This window comes from Magnolia sinica, chromosome 3 (genome assembly GCF_029962835.1).
Source record: "Magnolia sinica isolate HGM2019 chromosome 3, MsV1, whole genome shotgun sequence".
NCBI classification, from domain to species: domain Eukaryota; kingdom Viridiplantae; phylum Streptophyta; class Magnoliopsida; order Magnoliales; family Magnoliaceae; genus Magnolia; species Magnolia sinica.
This window is the reverse complement of record NC_080575.1, coordinates 20,411,182-20,437,848: the sequence shown is the minus strand read 5'-3', so window position 1 is coordinate 20,437,848 and position 26,667 is coordinate 20,411,182. Positions and strand designations below refer to the sequence as shown.

General features: G+C 42.8%; 1 protein-coding gene across 4 annotated transcripts in view; it reads right to left on the bottom strand.

The window, feature by feature from the left end:
- Positions 1–26,667, bottom strand: part of LOC131239665 (DNA topoisomerase 3-beta) — a 103,711-nt gene that overhangs the window by 17,739 nt on the left and 59,305 nt on the right. The gene's annotated exons all lie outside the window — the stretch shown is intronic.

Sequence of the window (26,667 nt, the reverse complement as noted above, 5' to 3'; positions counted from 1 at the left end):
GTCGGATATAGATCCAGTGGTATCCACTACAAAGATCAATCTTAGAGAAGACATTAGCACTTGGCATCAAGTCTAACATATCATCAAGCCAATGAATAAGGAAATAGTACTTCACTGTGATCTTATTAATAGCTCGGTTGTCCACACACATATGCCAACTTTCATCCTTCTTGGTTGTAAGAAGGGCTAGCATAGCATAAGGGCTTAGGCTCTCTCAGATGTAGCCATTTTTTAGTACCTTATCAACTTGACACTTCAACTCAGCATGCTTGGTTGAACTCATTCGGTATGCTGGTAAGTTAGGTAAGAATGCTCTAAGCACCAAATCTATGACATGTTGAATATCCTGTAGTGGAGGTAACTCCTCCGACAAATCAACGGGGACCAAATCTTGGAAGTCATTAAGCATGGATTTAACTTCATTAGGAATACGATCATCCTCATCAGTAAAAGGCTCCTACACATGTTTTGTGACTAAAACGAACATAACGCTTTTCTCCTTATTCTCTTCTTCAAACTTTCACATGGTGAGAACAAGGAAGTTGGGAAGGGCAGCTGATGTCAATGATGGGAGCGTAGGAGGTGACATAGGCAACAATAGGTGAAGGTGGATCCAATGAGCTCGTCATGGGAAAATATGCATGCTAGCCTCATCGTCACTTTGTACCTTTCGATCAAAGAACCAAGGTCAACCAAGAAGGATATGGGTGACATTCATCGGAGTTATGTCACACCAGATGTTGTCCTCATATATACCAATTTTAAAGGACACCACACACCTTCGAGTCACAGGGATGACAGTGTCATCAACCCATGCAACCTTATATGGTTTTGGATGCCTTTCAATTCGCAACTTGAGTTTATCAATGACCACTTGTGAGATAATGTTCATCGCACTGCCGCATCAATGATCATGCTACGTAACATACCTTGGCATTTTACCCGCGAATGAAAATTTGTGGTCCGTTGCTAGTCTTCCCCTTCCTTCACCGTGGTGGTAAGGAGGCAGCATATGAGCATCTCGAAATCATACATGAGCATCTTGCACTGGATCTCATGGTGTTAACCTGCTCAATAGTGGTTAGTTGTTATGCAATCTATCACTGCAAGCTTACAACTAAAGTTCCATGTTTGAATGCAAGGAGCTCCTAGAGAGTATCTCTATAGTCTGAAAGCAAATACTTGCTTTCCAACTTCTCTCATGTTAACCCACCTGGTGATAGCAGGGTGAACCATGATGAGATTGTTGTCGTCAATGCTTTGAAGCTAGATTCTTGTTAGGCCCTTCAGCTTGACCTTGACAAAAGCCACTCGTTGGAAATCATCCATGCCGGACCATGCAAAATAATCCTTAAGCATTGTAATCTAATCGACAAAAGCTTTCGCATCAAGGCGACCCATGAAGTCTAAAACTTCAACTCGTATTTTCTTGGTAATATCGTCTTTCTTGGGCGTCTCTATCAACGCGTCATGGGCTCTCTCTCCAAAGAGGCATTGCATGAAGTCACAACTAGACTCCCAAGGACTAGTGCCATGCTAATTCAACGAAAGTTCTGTCTAGAACCCTTGTCAGGGATATGGGTGATGCAGGACATGGAAAATTAAATATGATATGCAAGATTGCAGGCTTAGATCACACCAATTCAGAAACAATCACACAAATTCCACATCCCACATGAAAATCCAAACATTCAATTAAAGGGGAATCTATGCGGGTCCAAGCCGACACAGGCTAGGACTGGACCAATAAAATTATAAACCAAACAATGTCAAAGGGAAATAAAATCAACTACTCATGCATAAAAATCAATCCCTAATCCAAGGGATTCCCTAATTTCAATTCAAGGAACCCTAAGGTGATAAAAAGGGGCAAATCAATTAGGGATCATGTAATATAGGGTTAGGATTCATGAAAAAAAACGGCTATGAGAGGATAAAAGAAGATAAAAACCTGAACCAAAAGATGATCCCGCGTGTGGACAGCAACAATGGTCCAGATGGACGTGTGTGTGATCCCGGCCGCACGTGTGTGGGGCCCACTATTCAGAAAAAGGCCACCTTGGCCCTGGTCGGCCAGGGATGGACTCCAAAACCTCCAAATTTCAGCTCGATCCGATGTACGGTTTGTGCGTGGTGCTCCGCCGAAGTTTCAGCTCGCCTACGGGCCGAAATCTGATGCAACAAAAGGACAAATTCGAAGTACGGATGGAGGAAAAGATGATCGAAGATGGGGGTGAATTGGGATCGATGTGGCTTCGCACCACGGTATTTAGCCCTTCGAAAAGGGAGGGCTTCGCACCCACTTTTGAATTCTTCCACAACTCATGAAGAGAGTAGAAAAATAAAGCAGGAATTTTTTTATTAACTTCAATGAATGAAAAGAACTACAAGGGGTGCCTATTTATAGGGAAAACCTCATACCCAAAAACTCGCACCATGTGCGACACCTATTACTTGGCGATGAAGTAAACTAAAATAAAAACCAAACTAGGAAATCTAAAGCGTTCACGATGTTCTAAATAATAACAATAAGCAAAACCGAAAATATAAAACCAATCCGACGAGTGGGCCACGATCATGAGATCCCATGGTGGGCTTTTCTTGACTATCGGGCCACTTTTCTGAACCAAAACTTGTCTTCTAGCTAGGAGGCCCTCCCTGGATGTCGTCATCGAGCCAGATCGATAGCGGGGTCCTCCTTCTGCGTACGTACGTGCAAAAGGGTAGTGGTGTGCGGGCGTGCGTATTCAAAATGTCCTCATCAACTCTCCCTGGCTGCGAAGATTTCGCCACTGGCGAAATAAAACTCTTGAACCACTCTAGGATGTCGGGATCAAGTCTCTGAAGCTCCTCCTCAGTGAGCCACGTGCTGTCTAAAGCTGGGCGTGACTTCCATTTAACTAGGTATTTCTGAAACCCGCCATCCGACGTGAAATTATCTCATGGTCCAAGATATCCTCTATTTCCTCTCTGGGTGTGTGAAGGCTAGGTATGGAAGGCAGAGGCTGGGATGAAAGGTCGGGAAGAGGCCATGGATCAAAGGGTAAGGTTGGGACATCAGGATGGGTGGGCGAAGGGCTGGACAAAGTATCAGTGGGTCCCTGAAAAGCAACTAGATCCTCCACGTTGAATGTGGAACTAATTCCCATGGAAGGTGGAAGATCTACCTCATACGCATTGAGACCGTTTCGCTTTATAATTTTGAAGGGCCCAGCGCTACGCGCGTGTAACTTACGAACGGCTCCTAGAGGGTACCGCTCGGGCCTGATGCAGACCATCACAGAGTCCCCAATATTGAACTCTTTGAAACATCTATGTTGGTTTGCAGAAAATTTGTAATGTTCATTACTAGCAGTGATCTTTCGCCTGATTTATTGATGCAATGAATGTATGTGATGCGCAAAAGACTCTGCAGACTCTGATGGCCTATGGGACAATGACATGGGGATAAAATCAATAGGCTTCCTAGGCTTGTAACCAGTAACGACTTCAAGAGGACTTAAACCTGTGAACCTATTGACAAAACTATTGCATGCAAACTCGGCTATGGCTAGTACGGCGTCCCATGTCCTGGTATGCTTCCCCACTAAACATCGAAGTAAACTCCCTAGGCTCCTATTAACCACCTCAGTCTGGCCATCGGTCTGAGGGTGGTAGGCAGAAGAAAATTGGAGCCTAGTATTCATCATGTGCCATAGTGTCTTCCAAAAGTAACTCATGAATCTCACGTCACGGTCAGACACTATGGTTTTTGGTAACCCATGCAGTTTGACGACCTCACTAAAGAACAGCTTGGCAACATGAGAGGCGTCGGAGGTCTTAGAACAAGGAATGAAGTGGGCCATTTTAGAGAAACGGTCCACGACAACAAATATGGAGTCATGCTTTCGAATAGTCTTGGGAAGTCCAAGCACGAAGTCCATACTGATGTCCTGCCAAGGGATGAATGGGACTGGCAAAGGTGTATATAATCCTGTATTCTGTTTCCTCTGCTTTGCCAGTTGACAAGTACGACATTGCCCTATAATTTTGGCCACGTCCCGCTTGAGGCTTGGCCAATGAAATCTATCCTCCACTAGGGCAATGGTCTTGTCACGACCGAAATGACCCGCGACCCCCCCTGAATGTAACTCCCAGACAAGAAAATCGCGAAGGGAGGTGCGTGGTATGCACAAGCGGTCACTCCTAAACAAATATCCGTCCAAAATCAAATACTCACTGTTAGCTCCTGACGGACTCTCTAATAAAGACGTATACACAACTCCAAAATCTGGACACTCAGAATACTCTTCTTTGATGCGCTCAAGGCCCGTAACTTCAACGTTCATGGAGTTGAGTAATGCGACTCGACGACTCAACGCGTCGGCAGGCTTATTCTCTACACCGGCCTTGTGCTTAAGCACAAAAGTATACTCTTGAAGGAATTGAACCCACTTAGCGTGCCTGGGGCTTAATTTCTTTTGAGAGTTCAAGTATTTTAAGGCCTCGTGATCTGAGAACAAGACGAATTCTTGCGGTAACAGGTAATGTCGCCAATGGCGTAGTGATTGCACTACCGCGTAGAATTCCTTGTCATAGGTGGAATATCTTTGCTTCGCCTCATTCAGTTTCTCACTAAACAAGGCGACAGGGTGCCCTTCTTGGCTAAGTACTCCCCCTATGCCGACTCCTGACGCGTCACATGCGACTTCAAAAGCTTTTGAAAAATCTGGAAGTCGCGTAACTGGAGCTTCGGTCATCTTGACCTTTATCTCCTTGAAGGCCTTCGAGGCGGCCTTTGTCCATTGAAACTCTCCCTTTTTTATACAGTCCGTGATGGGAGACACAATGGAACTGAAGCCTCGAATGAACCGCCTATAAAAGGTGGCTAAGCCATGAAAGCTGCGCACCTCATGAATATTGCGGGGTTCAGGCCAATTAACGATGGCCTTGACCTTCTCGGGATCCGCTGATACGCCCTCAGCTGACACAATAAAACCTAAGAAGATCACACTACTAGACAAGAACGCGCACTTCTTTAGGTTGGCGTACAACTTCTCGGCCCTAAGGATCCCACAAACCTGCCTCAAATGGTTGAGGTGTTGCTCCTTAGTCATGCTATAAATCAAGATATCATCAAAGTATACGACCAGGAACTTCCCCATGAAGGGTCTCAACACTTGGGTCATCACACGCATGAAAGTGCTTGGGGCATTAGTTAACCCAAAAGGCATAACTAGCCACTCATATAGCCCATCCTTTTGCTTGAAGGCCGTCTTCCACTCATCACCAGGGCGTATACGGATTTGGTGATACCCACTTTTGAGGTCGATTTTTGAGAAGATAGTAGCATTAGCCATCATATCTAGCATGTCATCAAGACGCGGTATGGGAAATCGATACTTGATTGTAATTTTGTTGATGGCCCTACTATCAACACACATCCTCCATGTGCCATCCTTCTTAGGTGTAAGAAGGGCGGGCACGGCACACGGACTCATGCTCTCTCGAATGAAACCCTTCTCTAGGAGTTCATCAATTTGCCTCTTCAACTCGGCGTGCTCCGTCGGGTTCATTCTGATAATGTGGGAGGTTTGGTAGAGTTGCCCAGTGATTAAATCTATGGCATGCTATATATCCCTCATAGGGGGAAGCTCATTCGGTAAATCATCAGGAAAAACATCACGAAACTCATGTACTACCTGAATGGCCTCAGTGGGTAACTCTACGCTAGTATCTGGTACACTCTCCCTAGCCACAAGGGCGTATATCATCGAGTCCGCCTCCGTCTCTCGCTCAAAGTCTTTGGCATTCAAAATATGGAGTGGTTTGGGCTTGGACTTCGACTCCTTCACTTCTTTTGGGCCGCTCACACCACTCTGTGTGGTGAACTCCTTTCCAGTTGTATTCTTGGGTGGTAGAGGATTTAGCTTGACCTTCTTGCCCTCAAACCAGAATGTACACACATTTGAACGACCAAATATGGTAACATCCTTGTCATACAGCCACAGCCTACCCAGAATGACATGGCCCACATCCATAGGAACAACATCACACCAAATTGTGTCTTTATAAGATCTGAACTGAATAGGGACAAGACAACGGTGCGAGACTGGAATGGATGTTTCATCAACCCAGGAGACTCTATAGGGCTGAGGATGGGCTTCCAGCTTCAAGCCCAAACGACTCACAGTGCTACTCGATGCCACGTTGGCACAACTACCACTATCCACGATCATCTTACAGCTCTTTTCCCCACATTTTGCATAAGTGTAGAAGATCGTGTTGCGGCGCCAGTCATCAGTGTTCTTGGCTTGAGTTAAAGCGCAACGCACAATTGCGAGGGTCAAAGACTCTTGTGCTCCCTTTTCCTCATCACTAGGGGTTCCGACTGGCTCATATTCTTCCTCCTCACTATCACTCTCTGGGGGCACTACTTCTACTTGCCCATCAATAAGGAGTACTTTGGTGCTCTCTCTTGTGCTGCACTTGTGAGCAAAATGACCAAACCCCTGACACCTAAAACACCTAGTGGCCCCACTTCCACGTGAACTAGACTCGACAATCTCTTTACCCTTATCATCCTTGGGCCTAGACTGGGCATTATTGGAAGGTTTGTTTTGGAATTCCGTGTTAGGTCTAATCCCAGAGGGGTTGGCCTTAGCACCGGACTCGCGAAAGTCAAACCACCTTCCCACAGATGCTTTAAGGTATTGCTTGACGTTTAACACTACTTGGTACAATTGTTCAATAGTGTCTATGTCTTTGGCGAGCAATTCTCTCCTGATGTCAGGACGGAGGCCCATTTTAAAACGAGCAAGGGTGAGTACTGGGTCCTCATCAACCTCACAGCGGGTTGAGTACTCTTCGAACTTCTCGATATAGTCAGCAACACTCATGGAACCCTGTCGAAGAGACTGCCACTCCTCAATCAACCGCATGCGATAAGAGAAAGGGAGGTACTTCTCTTTCAGAGTATCTATCATTTATCCCCAATGGACTATTGAAAGTTCCCTCGCTCTTTCTTTTTTTCGCTCAATGCCCAAAACCTCTTTGCTTGACCCACAAGCTTCATCTTGGCGAATCGGACTCGTCGAGCATCCGACATATCATACCATTCAAAATAGTGGTCCATATCCGCCAACCAATCTAAAAAAGCTTTAGGGTCCAAGTGACCATCAAAAGTAGGAGCATCTACCCTAACTCCCTTGAGGAGTTGTGCATCTGGGTCATATTGATCATGATGTCCCTCACGGGGTGGGTGCACAGGTACGCGCCCATGACCAGCTCCTTGGCCGCCTCCATTCCTTGGTCTAACATCCCGACCAACTGCCTGAGATTGGGCATCCTCCCCAGTGGTGGGGTTTGCCCTGAAGGAGGCCTCTATTTCTTCGAGACGTTTATCTATGTGTTGTTCCAAATGCTTATTCAAGGACTCAACTTGCTGGGCTAACTTGGCCACTGTTTCTTGTAGTTGCTCCATGTTTAGTGTGGGGTGCAAACCGAAGCCGCGACCCGTACGTGTGGGCATACACTGACTTGCTCAACCTAAGGACCTGTTATGACAACTATATGCGTCTAAAAACTAAATGACCCTACGAGACTCTATATGAAGGAGACTACACACTGTTACTAAAATTCATCTATATATGATGGACTGAATGCATGAAGGACTCAAACAAACTAAACCCTAAATATGTGGTGAATTCCCCTATAAGAACCCTAGGCTCTGATACCAAATTTGATGCAGGACATGGAAAATTAAATATGATATGCAAGATTGCAGGCTTAGATCACACCAATTCAGAAACAATCACACAAATTCCACATCCCACATGAAAATCCAAACATTCAATTAAAGGGGAATCTATGCGGGTCCAAGCCGACTAGGACTGGACCAATAAAATGATAAACCAAACAATGTCAAAGGGAAATAAAATCAACTACTCATGCATAAAAATCAATCCCTAATCCAAGGGATTCCCTAATTTCAATTCAAGGAACCCTAAGGTGATAAAAAGGGGCAAATCAATTAGGGATCATGTAATATAGGGTTAGGATTCATGAAAAAAAACGGCTATGAGAGGATAAAAGAAGATAAAAACCTGAACCAAAAGATGATCCCGCGTGTGGACAGCAACAATGGTCCAGATGGACGTGTGTGTGATCCCGGCCGCACGTGTGTGGGGCCCACTATTCAGAAAAAGGCCACCTTGGCCCTGGTCGGCCAGGGATGGACTCCAAAACCTCCAAATTTCAGCTCGATCCGATGTACGGTTTGTGCGTGGTGCTCCGCCGAAGTTTCAGCTCGCCTGCGGGCCGAAATCTGGAAACCTGCTTCAATGAAGAAATCTGATGCAACAAAAGGACAAATTCGAAGTATGGATGGTGGGGGAAGATGGAAAAAAAAAGATGATGGAAGATGGGGGTGAATTGGGATCGATGTGGCTTCGCACCACGGTATTTAGCCCTTCAAAAAGGGAGGGCTTCACACCCACTTTTGAATTCTTCCACAACTCACGAAGAGAGCAGAAAAATAAAGCAGGAATTTTTTTATTAACTTCAATGAATGAAAAGAACTACAAGGGGTGCCTATTTATAGGGAGAAATCCTATACTCAAAAACTCGCACCATGTGCGACACCTATTACTTGGCGATGAAGTAAACTAAAATAAAAACCAAACAAGAAAATCTAAAGCGTTCACGATGTTCTAAATAATAACAATAAGCAAAACTTAAAATATAAAACCAATCCGACGAGTGGGCCACGATCATGAGATCTCATGGTGGGCTTTTCTTGACTATCGGGCCACTTTTCTGAACCAAAACTTGTCTTCTAGCTAGGAGGCCCTCCCTGGACGTCGTCATCGAGCCAGATCGATGGTGGGGTCCTTCTGCGTATGTACGTGCGTAGGGGTGGTGGTGTGCGGGCGTGCGTGTGCACGATGTCCTCATCAATGGGTTACCATTGTTGGAATATTAAGTTAGTAGGGTCATTTTTATAAATATGATATTAGTGGGCTTATTTGCAAATATTGTATAAAGTGGGCTGTTATGATGTAATAAAGGAGAAAACCCTACATATATATTGAATAAGATAATTGAGAGATCCCACGTTCCCTCTCTCTTTCTCCAAACCCTCTCTCTCACATTCCTCCTCTTTGGTTCCTTCATTCTTCATAGTATTAGAGCCTTGATCGATCCAACCTATGCAAGACCAACATACATCGGATCCCCCTCAGTAAGACAACAAGTCTAGGTAAAAAGGGAAAGTTCTACACAAAAATCGAGGGAGCCACGTGCTGACATCAACATCTGTACAGCTAACGTCAGCAATCCACCATTTGCACAGATCAGTTTTCTCCAAAATCTCTACCACCTTGTGTGGAATCATGTAAGAGGATTTATGAGTATTTTTCTAGAATTTTTTGAAGAAGATTAATATTTTTTATAGATTTTATAGCATTTTCCAGAAAATATGCACAAATCAAACCATTTTTCATCTCTCTCAAATCTATGGCTTTTTATCCACCAAACCAATTGCATATGGGCCAGTTTTTACTACCCTACATAGAGGAATCAATTTCGTGGAGATCCGAATAGCATGGATGCATTTTTGGGCCAAAATGGGTGACCAATTGCACCATTTTTTGGGTTTTTGAGGTCCAGTGCATACACCAACTGTACAGTGTATATACATGTGTTCTTTGCGTGGTGTGCCGTAAAGGCCGTTACGTAAAGGTAACGGTGGCAATCGTTCCACGTTACGGGGTCGTAACGACCGTAACAGCCGTTATGGAAAAAAATGACCCGTGATTGCCGTTAACGGCACGTTACATCCCCTTTAAAGGCCATAATAGCCCCATAATGGTCTATTACGGGACATGTTTTTCATACTTTTTAATCAACATTACGAGGCATATACATGTTTTTCAGGAGTTTTTTCAATAAATAAAAAAATAAAAAAGAGAGATCATAACGGCCGTTACGAGGCCGTAACAGCCATTATGCCCTGTATCATAAAGGTAATGGTGGTGGCCGTTACGGCCACCGTTACCGTTACGGAACACCTTGGTTCTTTGCGTTAATTAATCTCCATCTACTGTTGTTCTTTGTATTCCTTCTCCCTGTTTCTCCTTTTTTGTTCGTATTTATGGATTCCAAGTCTCTCGAACATGGCCTCGATGAACCACTTTCAATTACTTCTACGAAATTTAACAAATGTAGCTTTCTTCTTTGGTCTCAAGCTGTTCGGATGTATATTGTTGCCAAGGAAAAGATTGGGCATCTTATTGGCACAACAAAACGGCCTTCATCCTCAGTGGACACATGGGATTCCTCCAATGCCATTGTTATGGGATGGTTACTCAATTCAATGGAACCCAGTAATGGAACTCAGTATTGCTTCTGGATATTTCTTTTATGCGGGCATCTAAGGATCATAGCACTCCTCTCTACGCATGGTCACCAAAACGATGGGCTGATTTATAGAAATCACTCAATGACACTTATGGAACGGTCTCAAATAAGCCTCACATCTTCCAGTTGAATACAGAGTTGCATTCTCTCACATAGGAGAACCTTTCCGTTACTGAGTATTTTGGGGCATTGACGAGTCGCTGGGAAGAACTGAGTCATTTGCAGCCCCTCAGTGAACTCCCTGACACTCACAATGCTGAAATTGTGAAAAATTAGGAGGATAAAGCCAAGACATACAAATTCCTAGTGGGATTGAATAATGAGTATGAGGCATTGAGGACTCAGCTTGTCGCCCCAACTCCCTTTCCTACACTCCAAACAACATATTTTGTAGTCCATTCAGAGGAAGCCCGCCGGCAAGTTATGTCAACTCCAACGTTGACACAGGAGAGGATTGTCTTTACCTCTACTACGATTCCACCTAGCGATAGGAGTGGTGGTTCAGATACTCAAGGTGGGTTCACATCTAGAGGACGTGGTAGAGGTAGGGGGAGATTTTTCTGTACCTATTGCAATTGTTCAGGACATTCCCGGGAATGATGTTTCAAGTTACATGGCCGCCCTACTGCTACGTCACAGCTTCTGATGATACAGGAGATACTTTTGATATTTGTGGCATTCCTCCTACCAACTCCTCTCATATAGAGTCTGTTACTATGACTAGGGCAGATGTGATGGAGTTTTAGCATCTCGGATCCCTTTAGCCCCGATCAACCACACCTACATGTCTCATCACAGTCATCTGCTTCTTCCTTTGTTGTTATGACAGGTACTACACTTCATGCCTCATCCACTCCTGCCACTTGGATTATAGATTCTAGGGCATCCAATCATAAGAATGGTATGCACAGTTGTCTTCTTCCCTCCACCGCTTCTTCTTGCAGTCATTCAGTCCATCTTGCTAATGGGACTTATATCCCAGTTGCATTTGTTGTCTCAACTTCAATTTCTCCTACCCTCACCCTTTCTAACGTTTTGTACATTCCTTGGTTCAATGCAAATTTGATATCTATTAGTTGTCTTACTAGCGTATTAAATTGTAGTGTGACTTTCTTTCCACTGCATTGTGTTTTTTAGGATTTGAGTACGAAGAGGATTATTGGTGCGAGGTATGAGCGTGAGGGTCTCTACTTGTTGTGATAGGGGGGAGTTTACTGCTGCTAGTGCTTCCGCTACATCTCATTCATTTGTTTCTCAATTATGCAGTTTAGAGTCCGATAAAGTGTCTATTGTCATTTGGCATGCAAGATTGGGTCATGTGACTGTTAGAACTTTACAATCTCTTATTCCACAATTTAATAAAATTAGTGATGCTTATTCTAAATGTGAAACGTGTCAGTTGAGTAAACGTGTTAGAAGTTCATTTCTTATTGTTGAGCATCGTTCTGATAAAATGTTTGCATTGGTACATTCTAATATCTGGGGACCTAGTCTTGTTGCATCTCTAGAGGATTTTTTATTTTTTATTTTGTTACGTTTATTGATGATTTCTCTTGTGTGACTTGGGTGTATTTGATGCGTCGCCGTGATGAATTGTTTAACTTGTTTTGATCATTTCATCAAATGATCCAGACCCAGTATAATTGTGTCATTCAAAACCTTTGTTCTGATAATGGTGGTAAGTATACCTCAAATAACTTTAAATCGTATGTCCAAGAGCATGGCATTCATCATCAACTTTCTTGTGCTTACACTCCACAACAAAATGGAGTAGCATAGTGCACTAATCGCCATCTTCTTGAGGTTACTCGCTCTCGTTTGATAGGAATGAAGGTCCCTAAGTCATACTGGTCTGCAGCCTTGTTAACATCATGTTATTTGATTAATTGAATGCCTACCTGTGTCCTCAAGGGAAATATTCCAATACGTGCATTGAAACCTACCCGTCCTTTGTTTGTTGTCCCTCCTAAAGTGTTTGATTGTGTCTGTTTTGTGCATTCATTAGGTCTCTCCAAGGACAAATTTGCCAATTGGTCTGTTAAGTGAATTTTCATCGGATATTCCCTTCAACATAAGGGCTATAGGTGTTATGATCCATCTACAAGGAAATATTTTATGCCTATGGATGTGACCTTCTTTGAAGATCACCCATTCTACTCTCCTTCATCTAAACATGCTGATGCATTCGAGACAAATCATTTTCTGCCTTTGCAGCTATTGATACTTCTCAATTTGCATCTCCCTCGGCACCCAAGCAACTCCTCACCTATGTTCGCAGACATTCTTCAACCATTAGGATCCCCAATGGAATCAAGTTTCTCTCCATATTGTTCTAAATATAATTGGTCAACAGCGGCTTCCAAGTTGGCTACCTACCCTTGCCAATAGCTCAGTAATGTAATTGTCTCGTTGTTGATCAATTAACCTCCCTTAATAGATGTGACCACTACGGGTAGACATCATATCAAGGGAGTAACGTAAACAAAGTAATCAACAGAATATAGAGCAGTTTCTGGTTTAGAATAGAAGATTGTTAATGGGCTGAGATTCTAGGTTTTAATGGGTTGGAATTAGGGCTGAATTTGGATTGTTAATGGGTTGGATTTTGGACTTTTAATGGGCTATGATAGGGACTAGATTTGGATTGGAAAAGTGTTGGGTTTCAGGGCTTTTAATGGGATGGAATATGGGCTGGATTCTAGGCTGTCACTGGGCTTTTAATGGACTGCACATAGGGGCTAGGTTTTGGGTTGAAATAGAGCTAAGTTTTAGGGCTTTTAATGGGTTGAAATAGGGGCTAAGTTTTGGGCTTTTAATGGGCTATTTTTGGGCTAGAATGGGTGATGCAGAACATGAAAATTAGATATAATGTGCAAGATTTCAGGCTTTAGATCATAATAATTTAGAAACAATCACAATAATTCCACATCCCACATAAAGTCAAGCATTCAACAAGGGGAATCTACGAGGGTCCAAGCCTACGCTTGTTAGGACTGAATCAATTAAAAATTATAGACCAAACAATGCTCAAAGGATAGTAGATTCATCCACACATGCAAATGCTTATTTCCCAATCCAAGGGATTTTCACGTTTCAATTCGGGAAAACCTAGGGTTTCAAAAGTGGAATAGAACTTGGGGATTTAAGATAATCTAGGGTTGGGGTTATAGAAACAAGGTGAAAGATAAGTGAAATAGAGACGAGAGGGAACCTGTGATCAGCCCACACGTGTGGACAGCAAATCGGCCTGACGCACGTGCGTGGATGGCAGCCGGCACGTGTGTGGGGCCCACGAATCTGGAATCAGCCAGGGATGGGCCACCTTCCCTCCAAATTTCAGGACAAACGGATGATTGGTTTGAACACAGTGGTCCGCCGAAGTTTCAGCCCCTCGCAGGGCCAGATTCTAGAAATCTGTTGTATGGGAAATATTAGCTGCAAACGTGGGTGGATTTGATGAGGGGATGGTTGTAGGAGATGAGGAATATGGAGGGTAGGAGATGGGGGCGATTTGGGATGGGTATGGAGGATAATGTGAAGAAGAGATGAGAATATTGAGAGAGGAGGAGGAGGAGAGTTTGGGAGAGATAATGTGTGTTAGGCTTGCATGCCCTAACACATAATATTTTATTATGAAAAAGCATATAGTACACTGCAGGGGAATAGGGAAGTGTGCACATGCACTTACACTAAAAGGACACACTATAAATATAATACACTAGCATTCTCTATACTCCCCCTCAAGTTGGAGCATAGATGTTGATCATGCCCAACTTGTCACGAACACGATGAAGAGCATCTCGACTCAAGGATTTTGTAAGAACATCAGCAAGTTGATCCCCAGATCGAACAAAATGAGTGACAATTTCCTTAGAAGCAACTTTCTCCCGAATAAAGTGACAGTCAACCTCAATATGCTTGGTTCGCTCGTGGAAAACTGGGTTACGAGCAATATGGATAGCCGCTTGATTGTCACAGTGAAGAGGAATAGGACCTGAAGGAGGATAGCCAAGTTCTTCAAGAAGATTGCGAAGCCACACAAGTTCACATGTCGCATGAGCCATAGCATGATATTCAGCTTCAGGTGAGGACCGGGCAACAACTGGCTGCTTTTTGCTCTTCCAGGTTTGATGAGGACATCGTGCACACGCACGCCCGCACACCACCACCCCTACGCACGTATGTACGCAGAAGGAGGACCCCACCATCGATCTGGCTCGATGACGACGTCCAGGGAGGGCCTCCTAGCTAGAAGACAAGTTTTGGTTCAGAAAAGTGGCCCGATAGTCAAGAAAAGCCCACCATGGGATCTCATGATCGTGGCCCACTCGTCAGATTGGTTTTATATTTTAAGTTTTGCTTATTGTTATTATTTAGAACATCGTGAACGCTTTAGATTTCCTTGTTTGGTTTTTATTTTAGTTTACTTCATCGCCAAGTAATAGGTGTCGCACATGGTGCGAGTTTTTGGGTATAGGGTTCTCCCTATAAATAGGCACCCTTTGTAGTTCTTTTCATTCATTGAAGTTAATAAAAAATTCCTGCTTTATTTTTCTGCTCTCTTCGTGAGTTGTGGAAGAATTCAAAAGTGGGTGCGAAGCCCTCCCTTTTCGAATGGCTAACTATCGTGGTGCGAAGCCACATCGATCCCAATTCACCCCCATCTTCCATCATCTTTTTTTTCCATCTTCCCCCACCATCCGTACTTTGAATTTGTCCTTTTGTTGCATCAGATTTCTTCATTGAAGCAGGTTTCCAGATTTCGGCCCGCAGGCGAGCTGAAACTTCGGCGGAGCACCACGCACAAACCGTACATCGGATCGAGCTGAAATTTGGAGGTTTTGGAGTCCATCCCTGGCTGACCAGGGCCAAGGTGGCCTTTTTCTGAATAGTGGGCCCCACACACGTGCGGCCGGGATCACACGCACGTCCGTTTGGGCCATTGTTGTTGTCCACACGCGGGATCATCTTTTGGCTCAGGTTTTTATCCTCTTTATCCTCTTATAATCATTTTTTTCATGAATCCTAACCCTAGATTACATGATTCCTAATTGATTTGCCCCTTTTTATCACCTTAGGGTTCCTTGAATTGAAATTAGGGAATCCCTTGGATTAGGGACTGATTTTTATGCATGAGTAGTTGATTTTATTTCCCTTTGACATTGTTTGGTTTATAATTTTATTGATCCAGTCCTAGCCTGTGTCGGCTTGGACCCGCATAGATTCCCCTTTAATTGAATGTTTGGATTTTCATGTGGGATGTGGAATTTGTGTGATTGTTTCTGAATTGGTGTGATCTAAGCCTGCAATCTTGCATATCATATTTAATTTTCCATGTCCTGCATCAAGGTTATAAGATTGCCACGTAGGAAGGTACAGAAGCCGGATGTAGAGCGGCGATCAAAAGTACTACCTGCACAATCAGCATCGGAATAGCCAGAAAGATGAAGATGACCATGCAACTGAAAGTAGAGGCCAAGACCCGGGGCTGATTTTAAATACCGAAGTATGCGGTAGACAGCCGTGAGATGAGAAGTACAGGGAGCTTGCATGAATTGGCTAACAACCCCCACTGCAAATGAGAGATCTGGGCGAGTAATAGTCAGGTAAATAAGCCGGCCTACAAGTCGTCGATACATCTCGAGATCAGTAAGGAGAGGACCATCATCTGGTCGAAGCTTTTGTGAAGTATCCATGGGAGTGGTAGCAGGCTTGCACCCTAACATGCCGGTCTCCATGAGAAGATCGAGCGCATATTTTCGTTGTGACAAGACCAATTTGGATGATGAGCGAGCAACTTCAATTCCGAGGAAGTAACGAAGAGGACCAAGATCCTTGATTTCAAACTTGGTCTTCAAAAAATCTTTGACCTCCCTCATTCCAGCAGAATCACTACCGGACAAAACAATATCATCCACATAGACAATGAGAACCATGATGCCCGTCGATCGACGACATATAAAGAGAGAATGATCGGCATAACTACGAACAAAGTTAAACTCCAAGAGAGCCTGACTAAATTTTTCGAATCATGCACGTGGAGATTGTTTGAGTCCATAAAGAGCCTTCTTCAACCGACATACAAGTGCAGGGTTGTGAGAAGCAACAAAGCCAGGAGGTTGATGCATGTAAACTTCCTCTGTAAGATCCCCATGGAGAAATGCATTCTTAACATCAAGCTGAAACAAGGGCCATGATAAATTAACGGCCAAGAAGAGCACAACACGAATTGAATTAAGCTTAGCCACTGGAGAAAATGTCTCGAAGTAATCCACACCATGAGTCTGGGTGTAACCTTTAGCAACAAGACGGGCTTTATAGCGATCAATTGAGCCATCTGGAAGAAACTTGATTATATAAACCCATCGACAGCCAACAGGCTTATGGCCTACAGGAAGTGGCACAAGATCCCAAGTATGATTCTTCTCAAGAGCAGACATTTCTTCCATCATCGCCTTTGTCCAATCAGGACTCTGAAGAGCATGTGAGAGAGATCTAGGAATAGTCTGTGATGAAAGGGAAGCTGCAAACGACTGAAAAGACGGTGAAAGATGATCATATGAAACGAAATTACTAATGGGGTGTTGAGTACAAGATCGTGACCCTTTGCGCAAGGCAATGGGAAGATCTAAACTCGAGTTAGGAGAGTCACCTGAACCAACATCCAAAGTAAGCGGAAGGGTAGATGACTGAGCTTGTGAAGATTTATCTCGACGCTGATACACCCGCAGAGGCTTAGGCTCAACCATATCACCAACAGGATGCTGAATAGAGGGGAGAGGAGTTTTCCCATGATCATTAGTGGAAAGAGGATAACAGTTATACTCCCCCTGACGCGCAAGAGGATCACAGAGGGATCTGCCTGGAGAGGAAAAAAAAGAAAGATCCTCAAAGAAGGTGACATCGGCAGAGACATTTCTTGCGAGTCAATGGGTCAAAGCATTTATAACCTTTCTAACTCCGAGTATACCCTATAAAGACACATTTAATCGCCCTGGGACTAAGTTTATCATTACTCCCATCCAAAATTTGAACAAAGCATGTACAACCAAAAACTTTAGGTGGTAGAGGAAATGGGTTATCATGAGGATACAAAATAGTAAATGAAGATTTATAAGATAGAATACGTGAGGGTATACGATCAATAAGAAAAGTAGCAGTTAAAAGAGCATCACCCCAAAAATATTTGGGTAGATGCATACCAAGTAGAAGGGTGCGAGCAACGTCAAGAAGATGACGATTCTTTCGTTCTGCAATACCATTTTGTTGAGGAGTGCGAGCACATGACGTCCTAGATAAAATACCACGTTCCTGCAAGAAGGACAGAAAGGCAGTAGACATGTATTCTCCCCCATTATCAGAATGGAGGGATTTGATGGAACAATGAAATTGAGTGCACACTTCATGATAAAACACTTTAAATGCATCAAATACTTCACTTTTAGATTTCAAAAGATAAATCCAAGTCATGCGGGAATAATCATCAATAAAGGTAACAAAATATCTAAATCCAAAAGTCGAGGTAACCGGAGCTAGCCCCAAACATCCGAGTGAACCAGAAGAAAAGGTTGAGATTTCCTCCCAGAAGAGCTAGGAGGAAACGTAGCACGATGATGTTTAGACAATTCACAAATATCACAGCATAATGGTTTAGTGACAGGTAAGGAGGGAAATAAAAGTCTCAATCTAGCAATGGATGGGTGGCCTAAGCGGCAATGCCACCGAGTCATGGACTCTTGATCTAGAGAAAAGGTACTAGAAGCGGCAACAGGTGTATCATCGAGAAGATAAACGCCTCCTCGCTCATGCCCCCCACCAATCACTCTCTTCGTCTGTAGGTCCTGAAACAAACAATAAGAAGGAAAGAAGGTGATAGAACAATTGAGTGATTTAGTAAGAGAGCTAACAGACAATAAGTTTAATGGAAAACGAGGCACATGCAATACGGAGGACAAAGACAAGGAAGAAGAGAGAGGGATGGAACCAATCCCAGAGATGGGAGATTGGGTTCCATCTACGACTGTGACATACTGAGTGGGAGAAGAAGAAGAAGAATAAGAAGAAAAGAATTGCAACTTACCAGTCATATGGGAGGAAGCTCCAGAGTCAATGACCCAGGAGGTAGGAGAGGATGACGCAAGAAGGGCGGTACCTGACTGGGCCGAAGCTGCGTGAGAAGGCTCAGGAATATCCCGAATGTGAAGCCGCATAAGGGCATCATATGCCGCCCGAGAAATAATAAGAGACTCCCCTGAAGTAGACTGCTCAGCTGTCGGGGTGGAAGACTGTCTCAGAAGCAACAGTGGAAGCAACAGAAGCAGCGACATACGTAGGACGACCATGTAGCTGCCAGCAATAATCAATAGTGTGATTAGTTCCACCGCAATGTGAACAAATGCGGGAACCATCACGTCCTCGTCCACGTCCACCACGACCACGAAGACTACGGCCGCCGCGACTGCGATCTAGATCGCGGCCTCTACCACGACCACCAAAACCAGAAATGCGCCCTGAGCTCAAGGATGGTACCCTAAGACCAAGGGAGTACTGATCGCCAACAAGATGTGCCGAACGCTCGGGTGGCACAAATGAATGAGAAGGAAGAGTAGAGATCATAGCACTCTGACACATGGCATAGACTGTCGTCAATGAGGGAAGAGGATCCTGCATAACAACCTGATCGCGAACGTGAAGATAATCAGAACTCAACCCAGCGAAGAACTACATGATACGAGTATCATCCCGTTGCTTATGAGCATGTTCATGATCCTCTTTACATTTGGAAGGAAGAGGCTGATACATATCCAACTCATCCCACATACCCCGAAGCATCGAATAGTAGTCTTTTAAGGATCTGGAGTTTTGTTGAAACCGACCAATTTCTTGAATAAGCTGGAATACCCATGAAAAATTCTGAGATTCCGAGAACATATCATGAAGCGTATCCCAAATGCCTTTAGCCGAGGATAAAAACATCACTGAGTGGCTAATCGAGGAATCCATGCTATTCAACAACCATGCAATAACTTGATAATTCTCCTTTGTCCAAGACTTGTAAATAACATCTGTAGAGCTTGGGGAATCATCCAAAATATACGACAACTTGTCACGGGCTCCTAAAAATACTTTTACAGATTGTGCCCATTGAAGATAGTTGTTACCATTCAACTTAATGGAGGTAATCTGCAAGGGGTTAGATTCAAGAGACCCTATGCCAAGAGATGAGGGCCCTTTGTCAGCCATAATAGAGTCCAAGAGAAATAAACCTATGCCAAGAGACCCCCTATGCCAAGAAAGATTGATTCAAACAACTCTATCTCACTCAATCCTTCAACATAACAAGAGATAAACCTCAAACAAATGTCAATCATCCAAAATACCATGAAACGCAGTCAAATAGGGCCTGACCGAGTGAAAAACGGCCCAGCCGCACGCCCATTTGAGGTTAAAAACCTCTCAAACATTGATCTTAAGTAAAAAATCCACCATGGATAGCTTGGGAGGAAGATTTCGGTCCATCTTGAGCAAAGAAACCGAAGAAAAGCTTACCGATTTGAGGTAGATCGAAGAAAAACGGAATCTGGAACCGATTTTCGAATTTCTCTATTTCGCCCAAAATACCATGAAATGAGGTCCAATAAATTCTGAAAAAATCATGACAAATCTTCTAAAATCAAGATCTATCAAACCCCTAAACATTTAGATCAAGCGGAGTCCATGTGTCCGTACAACACTGACGTTAGCCGTACGAGAGCTGGTGTCAGCAAGGTGACGTGTCGCCTCTCAACCTGTTGGATGCGGAATGCCTTGAACTTGCTCTGATACCAAGTAGAAAAAGATTTGATGAGGATAATGTGAAGAAGAGATGAGAATATTGAGAGAGGAGGAGGAGAGTTTGGGAGAGATGATGTGTGTTAGGCTTGCATGCCCTAACACATAATATTTTATTATGAAAAAGCATATAGTACACTGCAGGGGAATAGGGAAGTGTGCACATGCACTTACACTAAAAGGACACACTATAAATATAATACACTAGCATTCTCTATAATGGCTTCGCACCACGATAGTTAGCCCTTCGAAGAAGGGAGGGTTTCGCCCCCAATTAGGTTTCCACAACTCAGAGAATTAGAGAAGAAGGAAAACACAGAATTTTATTAATCATCTTCAATAAGAAAAAAAGACTACAAGGGGTGCATATTTATAATAAAAATCCTATACCCCAAAACTCGCGCCATGTGCGCAACCCATTACTTGGAGACGAAGTTACCACAAATAACAACTAATCAAAGCAATCTAAACTGTCCATGATGTTCCTAATAACAAAAATAACCAAAACTCAAAGTACTAGATCGTTTAGAATAGTGGGCCACGATCATGAGAACTCATGGTGGGATTCACATGACGATTAGGTCCACTCCAAGGGACCAAAACGTAGTCCTCTAACTAGGAGGCCCTCCCTGGATGTCGTCATCAATCCAGATCGATGGTGGGGCCCTCCTCCTTGCGTACGTGCGTAGGGGGGGCGTGCGTGTGCACGTGATGTTCCCATCAATGAGGCTAATTTTTAAGGTTTATAATGTGCTGGAAAAGGGGTTGGATTTGGGGCTTTTCATGGGCTGTAATGGGGGCTGAACTTAGATCGGAATAAGACTGATTTTTGGGGATTTTAATGGGCAGGAATAGGGCTTATTTTTTGGGGTTTTAATGGGCTAGAATATAACTAATTTTTTTGGGTTCTAATGGGCTGGATTTTGGAGGATAAATGGCTACCAAAATTTTGACAGTCTACCCTTGTCAATTGGACATTTGAAGGGGGGAGGGTAGATGCAATGAAGATAACAACGAAAAGACGCAAAATTTTATGATTAAAGAACTAGGAAATAGAATATCGAGATTGTGGTTAATCTAGGACTTCAATTCAGCCGTTGGAACCCACTCTGATACTAAACTGGTGCAGCCAGCTGATGGGAAGGTTCCGTGCAAACATGGGCACATTTGATCTAAGCACGAAACCACAAACAAAGTACAAAGAAAAAAACCAGAAATTTTATTCAATTCAAAGGCGCCTTGAGACTACTCATTTAAGGCCCTTGAATAGGCTCGTTAGACGTGCAAAGAAGATAGGTTCACAATGTCATCGACAACCAATGATTTATTACAAAAATAGAAAAGTAATAAAAAGATGCATAAGGGATAAGAATGAATTTAAGAAGATTCGGCTGATTGATTTTGCATAACTAAATGCATAATTAGGAGACTTAAAGGATAAGAACAAATTTAAGAAGATTTGGCTAATTGATTTTACATAACTAGCTGCATAATTAGGAGGCCTAAGCCTCCTTATTGATAGGACAATTGTGGAGCCTGGGCTTGGGCCTGGCCCATGGATCTTGGGCCAGTTCAGCCTGCATCAAAATCGAGATTGTGGTAAAATTCATCACCAGGTGATACGATGAAAATGGTTGGATCAGGACATAGATATTGCATTATAATGCATCATTCGTACTAGTATATCACTGGAAATGAAATGTATCGCATATACATACATAATTTATTGTATTGTATTTAAATATTTCCTTTATTTATTATTCACAAGGTTATTTTATCAATTATAATGTAACTGTTAATATAATCCAAATTGAGTGAAATAGTTTCTTGACATACATATTCAATTAGGTTACAATCATTCCCTTGTTTGGATTTTTTTTTAATTGTCGTCAAATCTTTTACAGGATTTACACGTTAATTTTTATTTTTATTTATATATATATATATATATATATATATATATATATATATATATATATATATATATATATATATATATATACCTAAAGGAGAGAACAACATGAGCTAAATGAGAAATGTACCCATGACGTCGATGTAATTCATCGGTAGGATATGTTCAATCGATATATTGAACCTTGGTTTTGATCTAGACATACTATAAAGTTGTGTTACATATATAGTAAAACACTAATTAATGCTACATGACTAATTGCTAATCAGCATCTTCTACACAATCCGAACTCACATATTTCCAATACTTGCAACAGATATGGATTCTTTTTAAGAACTCGGTGGCAAGAACAGTCCAAGTAGACAGTGGGAAACACAAATAAGAAGCCAGCAATGTCACGGCCCCTATATGTAATTAAATCCTACAGTTTCATTACAGATGCAGCAAGTCCAGATGCAGAATTTGTATGCAGAGAGCTAATTGCAAAATTCCTGGAAAGATATTACAAAATGAAAAGATGCCGCCATCTTCTTTCAGGGAGTCATCAGGAAAGAGTAAAATATTGTGGTGGTTTATTTGCAGTCAACAAATAATAACTAATTAAAAGGACATAATTTTCCCCACTACAAAGTTTTATTATCAAGTGGTTACTTGCCACTGAGGATGGGTTTCAACTTTCAACCTATAACTAGTTAACTACAGCTCTTAAGCAACTAGCGAACCCTCTGGGATGGTCAACAGATCGGGTTTAGGTTTGGTCCTATAGTACCCGTACCCAAATTAGCCAGGTTTGGGTCATGGCTGTCTGGGACATTTCAGTTCTGGATCTCATTATTGAAGACTGGATCCGGATCCGATTGGGTTCTGGTACCTGTCTAGTGCCCATTTGGTCCTTTGGATCTACATTTTGAGTCAAATAAGATCATTCACATGGTCAGGCTCACCCAATGGATGGATTATGTGCACACACATTTGCCACTTTACATACGCGGGCTCTTTTACATGTTTGTGGCTAGGAAACATCATTTAGAATAATTAATATATATTTAAAAGAAATGCTCCGATGCTTTGAGAGCACTACAAGTTCCAGTAATCCAAGTTGCACCTGATAATGTGATCATTCCAGTTGATCAATGTCAACTGTCAATTAAGTTTAGAATGCATTTCTAGGGCTACCAGATAATACTGGTAATGGTTGCCTAACAGAAGTGATTCTTTAGAGTTTGGGGTTGCAATGGGTCAGGTCGGGTTGGATTCAGCTCAGTTTAGGCCACTCTAGAGGGATTGGATGGTTAAATTATGATAGAGGAGCAGCTATTTAACTATCCAATCCCTCTAGAGTGGCCTTGCACCACTTTGTTAATTTTGGGGTTGAAACACTTTACTCTCCTTCATGCTTCTGGAAGGAGTCATGGCTCCTTCGGTGTCAATGTCTAGCACGGCCAATTGCGCAATGGGTTCTGTAACTGTCCAAATTGAGAAAACCCACATTTTGGAAGCACATCCCATGTAGAATGATGGATATTCAAACGCATTGTGGTACTTGCAAAGAAAGACTTTCAATTCCCTGGTTTACTCCCCCTGAGGTACTGCAGGTACAAACTTTATCAAAAGGCTCCTATTTGGGGTGGGTAGCCTCTCTAAGTGATGGGGACATCTCGCACACACGCACGCCCCCCTTACACACATATGCAAGGAGGGCCCCACCTTCGATCTGGATCAATGACGGCATCCATGGAGGGTCTCCTAGTTAGAGGACTATGTTTTGGTTCCTTGGGATAGACCCGATCATCATGTAGATCCCATCATTGGATCTCATGATCATGGCCCACTACCCTCGGTGACCTAGGACTTTTGAGTTTTGCTTATTACCGTTATTAGAAACATCATGAACGGTTTAGATTGCATTGATTAGTTGTTATTTTTTATTACTTCATCTTTAAGTAATAGTATGCACACATGGCGCGGCTTTTGGGATATAGGTTTTTCTTATAAATAGGCAACCCCTTGTAGGGTTTTTTTTTTTTTTTTTAAATTAAAGATGATTAATAAAATTCTTCGTTTTCCTGCTTCCCTAATTCTCTGAGTTGTGAAAACCTAATTGGGTGCGAAACCCTCCCTTCTTCGAAGGGCTAACCACCGTGGTGCGAAGCCACAACCATCTCAAATTGCCCCCATCTCCTACCCTCCATATTCCACATCTCCTACAACCATCCCCTCCTCAAATCCACCCACGTTTGTAGCTAAACTTTCCCCTATAGCAGATTTTCAGAATCTGGCCCTGCAGGAGGGCTGAAATTTCGGCAGAGCACCGTGTTCAAACCGATCATCTGTTTGGCCTGAAATTTGGAGGGAAGGTGGCCCATCCTTAGCCGACCAGGCCCTAGCTGGCTAATTCCATATTCGTGGGCCCCACACACGTGCGGGCCGCCATCCACGCACGTGCATTAGGCCAGTTTGTTGTCCACACGTGCAAGCTGATCAAAGGTTCCCTCTCGTCTCTATTTCACTCCTCTTTCGCCTTGTTTCCATAACCCTAACCCTAGTTCATCTCAAATCCCCAAGTTGTATTCCACTTTTGAAACCCTAGGTTTTCCCGAATTGAAACGTGAGAATCCCTTGGATTGGGAAATAATCTTTTGCATGTGTGGATGAATCTACTATCCTTTGAGCATTGTTTAGTCTATAATTTTTAATTGATTCAGCTCTAACATGTATAGGCTTGGACCCTCGTAGATTCCCCTTGTTTAATGCTTGACTTTATGTGGGATGTGGAATTATTGTGATTGTTTCTAAATTATTATGATTTAAAGCCTGAAATCTTGCACATCATATCTAATTTTCATGTCCTGCGTCACTAAGGCTTCTTAGGGCCTACAACTGGTACTCCCCCTTTACTTCCATGAACAAGGTCCTAGGGATCTGCAAACCAATTTTTCTTCACCTAGATCTCTTTTGTGAAGTTCTGGAGTCATAAATATGTGGGCAATAAAAATATGTGCATATGTTTTTTTTTTTTTTTAATAGCTAAAGGTGCGAGCAAACCACCTATAATTTTATTAACTCATAAAATCAACTCAATGTGTATGTATCATGTATATATTTGAAAATCAAATATGTATGCTAGGAACAACAAAGAATGACTAAAAGATATTGAGTTATATGTGCTAGGAACAACCAAAACATTTAGAACCCATTCCAACTCATCCAAAATTGCGTCAAGGGCAACAAAAATACAAAGATGGAATGGTATCTGATGCATAACATACACACAAAAAGTTAAAAACAGAAAGTAGAAATTTGATTCTTACATTGGTTGAATCTTGAAGATGAAGTAAACATGAAGAAATATGAAAGAGATTGCAGCCACAAGAAATATAGGATATTTTATAGCACCAACATTTGCAATATAATTCTAGTGCAAACAAGTTATGTTGACCCACCGTTATGTGTTGATAACATCCACTTTGACCATCATGCACACCATGCTTCGTTTGGCCATTGGCCCAAAACTCAGGCCCCACAACTCAAGTAGGCCTATCAAGCAGGAAACATTGGGAGGGGAACACCTACCATTGGATTTATGTTGAGGCCCACCCAAGTTTCAAAATAGCCTGATTTTTTAGGTGTGCCATCAACTAGGGCAGACGTTTCATATCAATGGAATGGATGGCATACATGCAACACAATGGGCCCTCTACAAGAATCAAGGGTAGGCGTCCCTATCAACTATTCCTGCTCATTGGCCCACCTGAGTCATGGATTGGCCTACTTTTGGGCCATGGCCAAATGAGGCATGGCATGCAAGATGGTTGAAGTGGATGTTATCAAGACATCATGGCAGGCCCCACACAACTTGTTTGCACTATAATATATTCCAAAAATTTGCATTTGATAATTATCTCTATATATAAAGAGAAATGTTCACACGCAACTAATTTACGTCCAACTAGTTGGTGTGTGGGGCCCACCATGGTATTTGTATGACATCCCGTCCGTCCAACAATGTTATCCCATCATGAAAATGGGATGCCCCAGAAATAAGATCGATCCAACCATCAAGGGGGGCCATCATAGAAAACCATGAACAACCCAAAAAACTCCACATTCATGTGGAGCATTCCATTGACCTGATTTTTAGATATCCATTTTCATGGTTGTATCAACCTGATTTTTAGGCATCCCATTTTCACGGTGGGACAACTTTGTTGGATGGGCGAGATGTCATACAAACACCATGGTGGGCCCCACAAGCCAACTAGTTGTGTAACTAGTTAGCGAGTGGGAGCCACCATGGTGTTTGTATGACATCCTGCCCATCCAACAAGGATGTCCCATCATAAAAATGGGATACCCGAAAAATAATGTTGATCCAACTATCAGGTGGGGCACACCATAGAAAACCATGAACAACAACCCAAAAACTCCACATTCATGTGGAGCATCCCATTTTCATGGTTGGATCGACCTGATTTTTGGGGCATCCCATTTTCATGGTGGAACAACCTTGCTGATGGGCAAGATGT